The sequence below is a fragment of the Silurus aristotelis genome (assembly GCF_946808225.1).
Source record: "Silurus aristotelis genome assembly, chromosome: 16".
In the NCBI taxonomy this organism is placed as follows: Eukaryota; Metazoa; Chordata; class Actinopteri; order Siluriformes; family Siluridae; genus Silurus; species Silurus aristotelis.
The window spans coordinates 3,841,240-3,855,578 of record NC_139589.1 but is presented as its reverse complement, the minus strand read 5'-3'; positions in this window follow the sequence as shown (position 1 = coordinate 3,855,578).

Below are 14,339 nucleotides of genomic sequence, written 5' to 3'. Positions count from 1 at the left end.
TAGTCATGTCTATGCATTTCAGGTTTTTCTGCATTTCATTTTATTTTTTCGTCAATTGCAGGTGTGTTGATTTTTTTTTTTTCATTTAGAAAATGACTCAAAGCACATTAGAAAAATGATTCACTTTTAGGTTATAAAGGTTAAGATTATAAAAATTAAAATTGTGTATATATATATATATATATACACCCAAAAGTACTGGGACACCTCCTTTTCCAGCCGTATGTGGTTCTTACCCACATTGTTAGCACAGTGCAGGAGGTACACGATTGTATATTCTGTCTTTAGATAGCAAGTTTTTTTATGTATTTTCCCTTCAGTTGAGAACCAAACCTTTTCGAGCTGAACAATGCCTCTGTGTACAAACTCAGATGCATGTAGATATGCTTTACATATCATAGGCTGGAGTGGAAGATCTTGAGCAGCCTGATATAGATCTCTGACCTCTAGCCTATTGAATACCTTTGAGATTCATTTTTCACGCTAACCGCAGCCAGGCCTCCACACCTCACCTACATCAGTCGATACCTGACTTTGCTAAAACCTTTGTGACTAATTCAACACCCCACACCCACACACCAAAATGTAATAGAAAATTTTTCCAGAAGGTATTTATAACAGTAAATGTGGAAATGAAACGTGTCCACAAATGTTTGTCCATACAGTGAAAATTATTGCTCTGAGGGAATCGTATTTAATGCATGTGATTTTTGTGCTACAATCTTGAACCGACACTCGTGCTTCTCTCGAAAACATCTGTGTAGCATTATAGTTGAGAAAGGGACTATGGACCCCCCTGTGTTTTGTGTGTGTGTGTGTGTGTGTGTGTGTGTGTGTGTGTGTGTGTGTGTGTGTGTGTGTGTGTGTTTCTTCCTCTGCTCAGCAGTTAGGGAATAAAGTGAGGTCGCAACACACACACACACACACACACACACACACACACACACATATACACACAGGGACAAATACATACACTAATGCACACTACAAACCACAAGTCTGGTCTTATATGGAAAAAATTGTGAAACCACTGACCCAGAGCAGTGATGTAGAGAGCACACATGTCGGGTAACATACCAGTCACTTAATTGTGTATTATTATGTACAATACACATCACTATTTATACTAAAATTCCTAATCAGGTATTGAGTTACATTTCTAACATTCATGACATTAAAGATAATGTTTCAAGGTGCCACGTTTTCACATGCTTTGATTGGATGCTGAGTGAGCGTGCTAGTCAGAGCTTCTTACAACCTGCATGTGTGAAATACCGTCCCAATATCTGCAGAAGCTCAATTATCTGAGCTGTTTATTTTTTTCATTCCTTAACAACTGACAGAGGAGAAGAAATTGATGTTAATGCAGATATACTTGCCAGGACATTTGCAAAATGGACGTTTTAAGAAAAGCTGAGGGAAATTTGGAAAACCCGGGGTCATGTTATAAGGGTAAACTCGATGCTCCTGCTAGAGATGATGTATTTAGGAGGTGCAGCTGTGGCTACAGTGAAAGGAGACTTTTGTGTTTGTTGTGTTTCTTGTGATGCAGTTTCTCTATAATATTAATGGTTTCTATGGCCGTGGCATTATAATGATGGTATTAGGAGGTGGATTGATTTAAGCAGAACACCACTGAAGGCCTGGGTGTGAAGTGCACAGGCTGCTACTACGGGAAAATATCTACAACATATCTAGCACAGCCTCAGCTCGAGCCTGTTACGTGGCCGAGAAACCTCACCTGAAAAACTGCTTTACGGTCTGGAGAGCTTGTATGAGTTCAGATAGAGCACTTTGTTTTCATTCATGAAATACATACTTTGCAATACCCCTATACTCTATCCCTAACTCTGTTTAAAATCAACAAAAGAGCAGGACAAGCAGATCATTCTACTGTGAGATACAAACTCACGTTGTACACACTGGGAACACTTTCCTTTAAACCATAATATAAAATTCAATTTTTATTTACTTACAATTCAAATTTACTACAATGACTTGTGAACACGATCTGTGTAAACCCTTTGTATGATTTTTTTTTACAGTCTTTTTTTTATTGTATTTGATTATTATTACAAGGAAAAAGACAGCGAAGGCACTCGTGAACATCGTCATGAATCATTTACAAGGCAAAATGTTGCGCCTTTATAGTGCCATAACATGCCACTTTCAAGCACATGAACGCTCGATCGTTTAGAAAGTGGTGCTAACAAGCCTCACATGCCTCATAACGCCAAAGTTTAGAGCTCATAAGAACTGGTGACAAAGAAAAGCAGGACGTCGACCTCACTCATAAATCGTAAATTATCTCGTAAATGATGTGCGCATGCTCATAGTGTTATCATTATGTATTCAGACCAAATTTTATGTTGCAGCCTGATATTACAATCATACAGATTGATTTTACTTACTCAATAATCTACACTCACTACCTCATAATGACAGTGAAAACAAAATGCTAGAAATGTCTATACATTTATTTAAAAGAAAAAAAGCATTTTTTTTTTACAATGGACATTGTCTCAAAGCATCTGTGCAGAGCTAAAGCGGTTCTAAAGTTGTGTTAAAAAAATGCGTAAGTTTCATCGATCTTATGATGATGATAGCGATACGACAAAATTGTAGACATGTTTTACGTTTCGCGTGGCAGGCAAACGTAGCGGTGTCAACGCGGTACGGTATGTTGGGGTGCTGCCGGGATGTACGGCGGTTCAGTTGTCTCTGTGTTTAAGTGCATATTTTTTTGTAAGAATGTGTGTTTTTGGAGTTTCAAAGCTCAAATTTAGCTCTTGTCTCTCTCCTTTTTATTGGCGTAAGCAGACATATAGGCCATGTCTTAAATCAAATCAAATCAAATCAAATCAAATCAAATCAAATCAAATCAAATTTTGCGGTATGGTGTGGTATAAAGTCCAGAGTTAAAGTGACAGTAAGGAGATTAAAGTGATTAAAGTGTCTTAGTGCAAAAAGAAAAAATTGTGCCGAAAAAGTGTGACGATGGAAAGAGTGGACCAGTTTTAGATCCTGGGTGTTTCCTGGTTCAAACTCCGAATGGTCTGCGGGAAAAAGCTCCTCCTCAGTCTCTCTATGTTTGCTTTTAGGGAGTGAACGTAACAAATAAAACGTAACAAAGAACAGAGTCCATTGTTAGGATGGCCGAGGTCCTTCACAATCTTCCTGGCTGTAGATACCCTGCAGGTTAGGGAGCTCGGTGTGGATGGTACGTTCAGCTGAACGCTCCACCCTCTGGTGGGCTCGCCTGTCCTGCATGGTGCTGTTCCTGACCCTGGGAGTGATGCTACCCGTCAGAACGCTCTCAATGGTGCAAGTGTAAAATGTTTTTAGCACCTGAGAGGGAAGTTTAAAGTCTCTTAAGCATCTCAGATGGTACAGATGCTGCCTGGCCTTCTTCACCAGGGTATTGGTGTGACAGGACCAAGACAGGTCCTGTGTGATGTGAACATCTAAGTACCGGAAACTGTCCACTCTCTCAAATAGGGTCCCGTGGATGTTTAGCAGTTGGTATGACCGCTCCTGCTTTGTGCTGAAGTCCACTATCAACTCCTTAGTCTTACTGATGTTCAGGAGAAGGTTGTTCTCCTAGCACCATCTCTCCAGGTTTTTAACCTCCTCTGGGTAGGCCGTCTTGTCATTGTTGGAGATCAGGCCCACCACAACAGTGTCCTCAGCAAACTTGATGATGGTGGTGGAGTTGGAAGTGGCCACACAGTCATATGTGTACAGTGATTACAGCAGGGGGCTCAGAACACAACCCTGGGGAGCTCCAGTGCTGAGGGTGAGGGTGGATGAAGTGTGTTTTCCCACCTGTACTGCTTGTGGTCTGTCTTTCAGGAAGTTAAAGATCCATTGACACAGCAGCAGCAGCAGTCCCAGGACCTCCAACTTAGAGGTGAGTGTGGAGAAAATTATGGTGTTAAAAACAGCATCTTTGTATCAACTTATTATTTTAAAGTTACAATGGGTTCGTCCCTGATGAGTGAGCCAGTGGTGACTGTAGCAAGAAAAAACTCCATGAGATGGCATGAGGAAGAAACCTTGAACATTTACTCAGTACTTCATTTAAGTAAGGGGGCATTTTGGAAGGAGACCATTAGTGGACATTCATTTTACAGGTTTCTCCAAGAGGGGTTCAAGTCAGGGCTCCGGCTGGTCCACTCTAGGACATTCAAAGAGTTGTCCCTAAAACATTTATTGTTGTCTTGGCCGTGTGATTAGAGTCATTGTCATGTAGGAAGTTGAACCTTCGGCCCAGACTGAGGTCCTGTAATAGTCAGAGCTTTGGTTTAATGATTTGTCCCATTGCCTGGTGTGCCTTTAAATCAGCAGTTTAAAACTGAGGTGTTTGGAGTGAAACATTTAATGAGCAAAAAAAAAGAAATATGGAAGTAAATCTCTGGGAAGTTGTCTCCAGGAAGGAAATGAAGAAACTGCTTCTTCAAAAGTATTTATGAGCAGGAGATAAGGCTAATAAGCCGCTATGAAAAAGCTAGTCTGCTAGTCTGGAAATATGTCATAAAACAAGATTAAGACTGTATGTAATACAATTCAAGGGCTTTTGGACCATGTTAAAAAGTCATTGCATGGCTATGCGCAAGCTCATGTTAACGGCTGTTACAGCACGTAGCCATGTTCCAAAAAAAATACAAAAAACATCATCACTAAGCACTTTGCAGTCTAAGAGTCCCATGTGGAAACAAAGAGGGTAGTCTGGGATGGAGTATGTCGTAAGCTGTGAATGAAAACCATATGTAGGTCGTATGAAACTTAAGAGTATCTGCCTCACGTTACGTAACACATCCCTCACTCTTGTTCAGATTTAATAAATGCTTACGCTGCATGTTTCTGCCCATGCCATGCTTGCCCAAACTTCTTTCAGGACATGTACGATCCAACAACGTCCATTTTATTGGTTATTCAAACCAAGTTTATCCAGCAAACCAAGACGTTCCTAAAAGCTACATTTGAATAAATCTGTGTTTTAATTAGTAGACTGGGAATGAAGAATGCGATTGACGTGTGAAATTATGGGTGTAATGTATTCTAAAAAAAAGAAAAAGAAAACCAAGCAAACAAGGAAATGAAAAATGTTTTAGTGAAAGTATTTGCATAACAAATTTAAATGGAAATTCTAATTTTAACACAGTTGCATAGATATATTTTTGAGATGAATAGTAAGGCATTAATGAACATGGCTTTATTCATACATGGTTGACTAAAGAACTCTGAGTGTCCATGCTGCGTGAGGAGGCATTTCCGTTCTGCCCACGAATACCGGGTTGCTGGTGACCACTATCAGGGTGGTGCAAATGGACAAACAACACTCATGACTGCCAAAAGCTGCATGGAAAACTAATTAACTCTTAGAGAAAATATCCCTATTGAGAGTTCATCTGAGTGTCAGGAGCCTGAATGTGTCCATATGTTACTGAGGATCTGTGTCAAAGAAGAAAAGGAGGAAGGAATGAAAGTATGGAGGAAGAAATAAGGGCAAGAAGAAAGGAGTTAATGAAGGGGAAAAAGGAAAGAACAGAGGAAAGGATGTAATGAAGAATAGAATGAACGAAAGTGAGGAGCGAAGGAAGGAAGGAAGAAAGGAAGGAAGGAAGGAAGGAAGGAAGGAAGGAAGGAAGGAAGGAAGGAAGGAAGGAAGGAATCTATTACTGGGAAACTGTGTAAAATAAAGGTAAGGAAGGAAGGAAAGAATGGACAGAAGAAAGAAAGGAAAGATAAAAGAACAGACAGAAGGGAGGAAAAAATGATGGAAAATTGAATGGAAAGAAAGAAAGAAAGAAAGAAAGAAAGAAAGAAAGAAAGAAAGAAAGAAAGAAAGAAAGAAAGAAAGAAAGAAAGAAAGAAAAATTTCTATTACAGAGAAACTGGAAGGAAGGAAGAGAAGGAAGGAAAGAATGGACGGAAGGAAGGAAGGAAGGAAGGAAGGAAGGAAGGAAGGAAGGAAGAAAGGAAGGAAGGAAGGAAGGAAGGAAGGAAGGAAGGAAGGAAAAAAGAAAAATGGAAGGAAGGAAAAGTTTGAAGAATTTCATCTATAACTGAGAAACTGTGTATATAAAGTAAGAAGGAAGGTAAGATTTTAAAGGAAGGAAGGAAGAAAGGAAGGAAGGAAGAGAGGAAAGTAAGAATGGACAAAAAGGAAGGAAAGAAGGAAAGATGAAAGGAAGTGTTTTAAGCGGTCAATGTATTCAGATTGGCATTTCAGGGTTCATCCGAGAAACAAAATAAAAGCAAATGCATTATAAAGGTCTTGAGGGCTAATCATATAAACACTGCACTCAGGACAAACACTCACAAACTGTCTCCAGAGAAAAAGTAAACTCCAGGATTATTGTTGTTTTCCAAGAGAAATGGTAGAAATGACTAACTAAATAAATATTATACTCAGTGCAACACCAAAAACTCTGTAGAAGATCAATTTGGGAGTTGCCACATCCATCCAAACTGGCTGTGCTCCAGTAACTCGCTTCATGGGGCTCTGTGTTAACCTTCAGCTGCCCTTGGGGAAAATCTAAAATGCTAAACAAACAGTCAAATAAATATTATACACATCTGTTAATTTTACATTTATGAACATAAGAAATGTATTTTACTGAAAATAAGAGACTAAATTTTATATCAAAATTGATGCAACATTAAATGTGAATTCATAAATTGTTACAATACATTTTCAGTTGTTACGTCGCTCTCAGCATTCTTAGTGATACAACAGTGTTCTGTGCCCCTCCGGGGGGCCCACAGATGTGCCACAGCTGGAAATAAGTATGAAAAAAAGACATTTAGGACCACAGTGGCCTTCAGAACACATTTAACACCACCAGCAAACCAGCATTATAAATGAAAGCATGCAAAGAAATGGAAAGATGCAAGAAAAGAACAAAGCAAGGAATAAAAGGTAGGATGAAGGTAGGAAGAAGGAAAGAAAGGAAGGAAGGAAGAAAGAAAGAAAGAAAGAAAGAAAGAAAGAAAGAAAGAAAGAAAGAAAGAAAGAAAGAAAGAAAGAAAGAAAGAAAGAAAGAAAGAAAGAAAGAAAGAAAGAAAGAAAGAAAGAAAGGAAGGAAGGAAGGAAGGAAGGAAGGAAGGAAGGAAGAAAGAGAAGAAAGAAAGAAAGAAAGAAAGAAAGAAAGAAAGAAAGAAAGAAAGAAAGAAAGAAAGAAAGAAAGAAAGAAAGAAAGAAAGAAAGAAAGAAAGGAAGGAAGGAAGGAAGGTAGAAATGAAGGAAGGAAAAAAGAAATAAAAAAGATAGGAAGGAAAAAAGAAAGGAAGGAACATTGCAAAGAAGGAAGGAAGGATGCAAGGATGCAAAGATGCAAGAAAGGTATAGAGCAAAAATGAAAAGATGGAAGAAAGGATGAAATAAAAGAAGTGGGGGGGGGGGGGATAAAAGAAGTTAGGGAAAAAAAGTAGGATGGTAGGAAGGAACGAGGCAAGGAAAGAAGGAATATTCAGTGCACTAGTGCTCTGTATTGTTAGTTTAAAAGCCACGCCTCTCAGGGGGCCCACAGATGTGCCACAGCTGGAGATAGGTATAATAAAGACAGTTTTGACTACAGTGCTCTTTAGTATACTTTTTAACATCATCAACAAACCAGTACTGGAACTTTAATGTCCTGTTAAATGCCCAGTCCCACTGAATCACAGCTGTGGAATTGTTCACTACTTGAGAACCTATTAACAATTCAAGTGTTGACTTTTATATGATGATAAAAAGAAAAGCACAGGACGTGGAAAGGCCACATAGTTCCTAAGTATCTTGTGCCATGATCGCAACTGTCAAAGAAACAATAGCGATCAACAGCTAATCTGTCGATCTTTCTAAATATAAAGGCAGTGAATCTCCTCAAACCTGTTCAAGATGGACTGATCTAATGTTGGCAAAAGTTCTTAAAAGTATTTACTCAAGTAAATGTCTGGTCCCTTGTGTAAATAAAATTCGAGACAAACGTCATGGTGCTCATCGTGCACGATAAAGTTTAAATGCAAATTTGCTGAAGTAACACGAAAACTTCCAGAAGGACAAAGAAATCTGCCTCAAATTGAAAAACCAAGACACAGCTTTATTGCTAATCTCTTAAATGTTTGCTAGCATACATGACACACTACTACCTTGATAAACACTTCTTGATTGTTGTTTTTTACGTCTCATTCATGCATGCTGTTTATCACATTTTACAGCATTTAGAGATTAAGATCAAGTTCTTGAAGCGTTAGCTCACAAGTTAGCTCATCACAATACTTCAAAGGAATCTACGTCAAGCCTTCCGAATAAACAGTGCAGGAGGCTTCAGTTTAGAATACATGCTACATGAAGCGGTTGCTTTAACCAATCAGAATGTGACTTGGCCAATCCGGGGCCGTCTAGCAGGCGTCCAATAACGTCGGCATTTCAGGTACTTTGATTGGATGGTCAGAGGGCGCACAAGTCAGAGCTCACAACCAGCATCTGTAACAAACTGCACACGCTCAAATATATTTGGCTGGATTTAATAGTTGTTTTGTTTTATTTCACAATGGCTGCGATTAATTTGGTCGCACTTACAAGGAAATTTACAAGACGGACTTTTTAAGAAAAGCTGGACATCATGAGCTGGACATCGGCTAAAAAAGTTCCAAGCTATTTTATGAACTGGTATAGGAAAAAATGCCACAACAATAAGGGGTATTTTTTTGTTAGTTTTTTTTTTTATTTTGTAACAAAGTTCTTGGAATTAATTCTCTTCCGAAAAATATGCTAATGCGGATGAGAAAAAGAGTAAAAATAGAGTTTATTGCAGTTTGATCGCAATCAACCAGAGGGCAAACTCATGACACGTCAGAGAGAAAAATTAGTGGCAAAATGATCAGTATTTATACACAATGTGCCTCCAGGCTTCAGAACCCAGTTACCATTAACTTGAGAAATTCAAACTATTTTGTCCTTCCCAGTTTCCATTTAAACGTTTTCATTTTCTTTTATGTAGAAATCTCACGAAAACATGCCATTTGCCTTCATTTCAAATCCACACCTACTTATGTAACTTCAGAGCTTTGAAACAAGGTGAAGCACTTGGTAGGGGTTATAGGAGGTCAGATATGCTGTGGTGCTGCGGAACTTTAACAGATGAGTCGGACAATTGTGCTGCATCAGCAACGTTTCTAGGCATAGACAAACTAGGAGGTCACCTAGGGCGCAACCAGCTGGGGGGTGCCAGAGTGAACACCCCCTGCCTTGCTTACTCCCTCGCTAATAAGTACCTGTTTATATAGTTTATATATATGTTTACATACTTCATTTCAGGCAATTTTGCAATCACTATTATTAAATGTTTAACCTTTTTTTTTTTTATAAAAATTCATTTGCGATTCATTTGTACAGTATGGGAGTGGAGCATTGTAGGGGGAGGGTGGTACCACTGGGAAAGTGGGGGTTGTGGGTGACAATGGGAATCTTGCCTAGAGTGCCAAAAAGACTAGAAACTGCCCTGTACTTCATAAAATAGATAACACGAGGGACTATGTGCTGTTGCTGGTTGTATAATATGGTGCACGTACCGACTTTATTGCACATTGCAGCACAGATTTTGGCTGCTTTCCTCTTCCCTCTGACACACTTTCTTACTGGCATTGCTGGTATAAAGGTAAAGCCAGATAAATGGAAGTTTTTCAGAGAACCAGTTTAAAACATGCTCATTGCTGAACTCATCGTTGATTATCAGATAATCTATTCGCTCAAAGGCTTTCGGGTTGCTGAAGGTGTTAGCAATGCATGAGAGTTATTTCTACTGCATATATAAAGACTGCATACATGAAGGAAGTTCTCAGTGCATTGCTTTAAGTGAGAATTAAATGATTAGATGGGAAATTGGAAATCTAAAATCTTATCTAAAACCTCTCAGGGCACTTTGGCATTAAGAATGCAGGTTAATAGATTATTTAACAAGGAGATTTTATATAAAGTAATAATGTAGCAAGTGCCACAATGACCCTTTAAACATGGTTCCACACTCTACTTCCTGATCCACTTAATAACAGACTTAATATTCAGGTCAGTGGATAAATCTGTGCAAAATGCTAGAAGGTGTTTTTTTTCCAATTTTCTATCCAAAGAATCACCGGGATATAGACAGTGTTCCTTTCCTCTGAGCCATAATCAGAAATCGACTAATGTATATAGTCTGATGTATACAGTCTGATTGTTGTCCTTTGACAGATTCTTTGCAAACTGTTGCTGGTCAGGGTCACAGAATATCCACTTCCTGTCCAGGGAACATAGAACACTGTTCGTCCATGCACACGAACACTGACATTCTTACCCATACATTAGAAAAATTAAGAGTAGATAATGTTTTTAGGAGGAGAACCTGAAGAAAACAAAACTGAGGACCTAAGAAGAACATAAGAAACTCCACACAAAGGGGAAACTATCAAAATTGTAAACTGGTATCTTCTCACAATCTTCAAGCATCAGATATTAAAGGATCAAAATGTTTTAAGCTTAGATTTGACTAAAAATGAATGAGGAAAGTGTGAGGAACCCCCTTTTATTAACGCTCTTTTTCATGTTGGAACCCTTGATGTTGAACTGTTTCTCAAAGGACTATAGATCTTTTTTTATAGAACTTTTGATGGGTTGAAGGTACTAAGGAAGCAAATAAGACACAACACTCTATAGTTTCAATAAAGGTAAAAGAAGCATTTATTTGTGAAATATCCATTACAGCAAAATTCTTATATTTCTGCACACATTCAAAACTCTGAGTTCTAAGTTGGGGCCAGAGACACTGGTGCAAAGAAGGTTAGAGTTCCTGCTCTAGGGCTCATAAAAACAAAAAAACAAATCTACATTCATTAGACGCTCTTATACAGAACGACTTATCTCGTTCATAAAACTGAGCAGCTATGGGGTTAAGGGCCTTGCTCAGGGGCTCTGCATTTAGCCAAGCTAACCAAGCCAAGTTAGAATGTTGGTTGCAGGGTCACTATTAAAAAGAGAGTTAAAGGCTTTGCTTCAGGGCCCATAAAAAAAAGTCATTTTGAGATATAACCAAGCTTGTAATGCAGTTGGGACCAGAGCTACTCGTGCAAAAAGGGTCAAAGGCCTGACTCAGGGGCTCCGTGGCAGCTTGGAGGAGTATGGACTTGACCCACCAACCTTCTGATCCAGTACGTCCTTTACTATAAAGTTAGTTATAATCTGAATCTGAATCAGAAGTTACCCAACAAAGGGAAATTATATTCTGCCCGAAGACATCGTCATGATGGAACATGTTTGGGAATCTTAGTGTCAATGAAGAGAAATCTTAATTCGAAGCATACATAGATATTCGATACAATTCTATACAATGTCCTTCCAACTTCCACCAGTTTGGAGAAGAACCACAGGGGGATCCATGATCCATTAAAGGTGGGATGCAATGCTGATGGTTGTGCCATTCTGAAAGGTGCACTGAAATCGAATCTGTCTACCGATAATATGGAAGCTGCTTAAACACACTGCAAATGCAAACACGTCGTCATAGCGTGCTCTATTTTGTAAAGAGCGACCGGGTCCAAAGCTTTCTAGAGCAGAAATTCAAAACCGATGAGTAACGAGCGGGAAATAACGAGTATACCCTGAAAATCAGAATTTCACAAGAGCCATCTGGACAGCTCAAGTCCAACAAGGAATGCATTTGAATAAAATAGTAGCAGGAAGTTTTTCCAAAGAATTGTATTTTAGGAGATAAACTCTGACTTGTGCGTGAGAAGGTTTCCCTTCAAGCTTCTGATTGGCCCATTTCACAAAGCACTGACGCTGTTGGATTTGATATTATTCGCCGGTTTGCTACAAGTCCCTGAGATCTCCAACAGGGTTGCACAAATTCTCAGGCAAGGACCTCGTTAATTTAAATGAAGATATTCTCGTGCAAGTCACTTTTAATCACCGTCCTCATCGGGTGCACATTACTGTAATTCCTCTTCAACCTCCTTTTTTCTTGTTTAATGCCAAACTGGTTTAATCCCATTAATGCAAAAATTAAGAATCTCCAGATAATAAGCAGCACCTCAAGGGCACAATACCGAGGAAATAGAAATAAAGGCTCAAGGAAGTAAAAAGGGAATATATTTTTAAACGTCTTCCTTGTACGAACAAAAATAACCAAGCAACGTGTTTCTTTAACCATTATGGCACAAGGAAATAAATCCCTGAGAGCTGCACTGTGATTTATGGACCCTGTTCATGGTCCAGTGTGATCAGTCATTCTTGGGCTTCCCTCCCCACTCCCTCCTAAATCACAACTCAGGAAATGAAGTGTTGCAATGGTTGTTAGAGGGAGTTTTCACATTTCTGAAAAAATGTGGCCTGAAAGAAAGGCAGCAGTGTGTTTCCGCACTCGGTGTGCGAGATGCAGCATCTGGCCCAAGAAGCTCTTTCTTTTCCACCTCAAACTTTGTGTAGGAAGATTTCTCAGCGTGAATTCGATACCAAATACTTCGATTTCGTGTAACGTGAGCACAGGATACTCTCTCAGAACATCTCGAATGCCTTCTCTTTCTTTATTGTATTTTTATTACAATTCAAATGTCTTCCAACGGTGCCACTTGGACGTAAGAATATTTGGGCTTTGAGGTCTCATAGAACAATGTGGCATTGAGTAAAAGACAGGAGGTGGAGCTGGAGGTAGCAGAGCTGAAGATGTTGAGGTTTTCGTTGGGAGTGACGAGGATGGACAGGATTTGAAATTAGTTAATTAGAGGGACAGTGCATGTGGGACGTTTTGGAGACGAGGTGAGGAAGGCGAGATTGAGATGGTTTGGACATGTGCAGAGGAGGGACATGGGGTATTTCGGTAGGAGAATGCTGAGGATGGAGCCACCAGGAAGGAGGAAAAGAGGAAGAACAAGGAGGAGGTTTATGGATGTGGTGAAGGAAGACATGCAGGTAGTTGATTTGAAAGAGGCAGATGTAGAGAAAAGGAGGCTGTGAAGACAGATGATCCGCTGTGGCAACCCCTAATGGGAGCAGCCGAAAGAAGAAGAGGTTGTCTCATAGAACAATAACGTCTGGTCCATGACGCTTAAAGCAGTTTGTTTTCAACACAATACATTTTAGGATTTGGAAATGCTACAAGGTACAGAAATAAAATTATAAAAACTAAAAAAAAAAAAAAGGTCTAACCTTCTCTAACAGGCCTAAATTCCTGAGAATTCCTCACTTCCTGCATGCTCATGTACAGAAATCTAAACACAAAATGCCTCAACAAGAACTACACCTCTAGAAACTTGGGCGCGTTCTCTGAAAATGCTTAAAAAGTTCCGTGTTGAAGGTTCAACCCATACCACCCAAAGAACCTTTTGAGGAACAGTATTTTCAACAAAAAGATGCTTTTATTAGAACTGATGATTTTTCAGCTCTGCAGAAACACTTAAAACAATCAGTGGTGGTGGACAGTAATTAAGTGAATGGAATTTATTCCTGGACGCAAGTAGTTTTTTTCTTCACGAATCTGTATTTTACTTAAGTGTTTCCATTTGGGGAGACTTTTACTAAAACTTCACAAAATTTCCAAGTCAAATATTTTACTTTTTACTTAACTACAATTTGTAAAATCAGTCGTTCCTTTTAATTTATAAGGATAAAAACCTAACTGGTCAAACATGCAGAATCCCACCAATCAGGGTCGAGTGGCATTTTATTTTGAACTTGTTTGTATTGGCGCTTTGTGGTGCATCTACTTACCACCAATCAGCTTCATTTCAACAGCAAGTAGAACATTTAGAGAGGAATAAATGATGAAGAAACTCCGGACTCGAACTCGCCACAACAGACGTGGCCTCATTTGTGTGATATTTTTGCAGTAGTTGAAAAGAAGGTTTTTGGCTCATGATAATTTGAATAGAAATCAATTAGTATTTAAGTTAATATCATTCTATTAACAGATCAGTGTGCTGTGTCTCACATTAGAGTCTTTTCACATAAACTGAGTTGATGAAGTAAAGAGTCTTGGGACAAAAATGATAACAGGAACATTATAGCTGTAATAAATCATAGTACTTTGGATACTTAAGTAAATTTGAAGGCAAATACTTTTGTACTTTTACTCAAGTGAATTTTAAATGGACACTGAAGTCAGATTTTACCTACAGGATTTCTAGGGTTCCCGGTGGCATTACTTTAGAACGCAGAGAACGTGTCATTTTTCAAAGCACAATTTTTCTTATTTCAAAGTGCTTTCTAATTCCAAGGCCCCAAACACATGTCCAGTGTGGTGTTCAGACCATGATCTCATGGTCTCTATCACAATGACTCGCACATTGCAGAACCCCTGGCAAGCCCCGCTTGTGGGTGG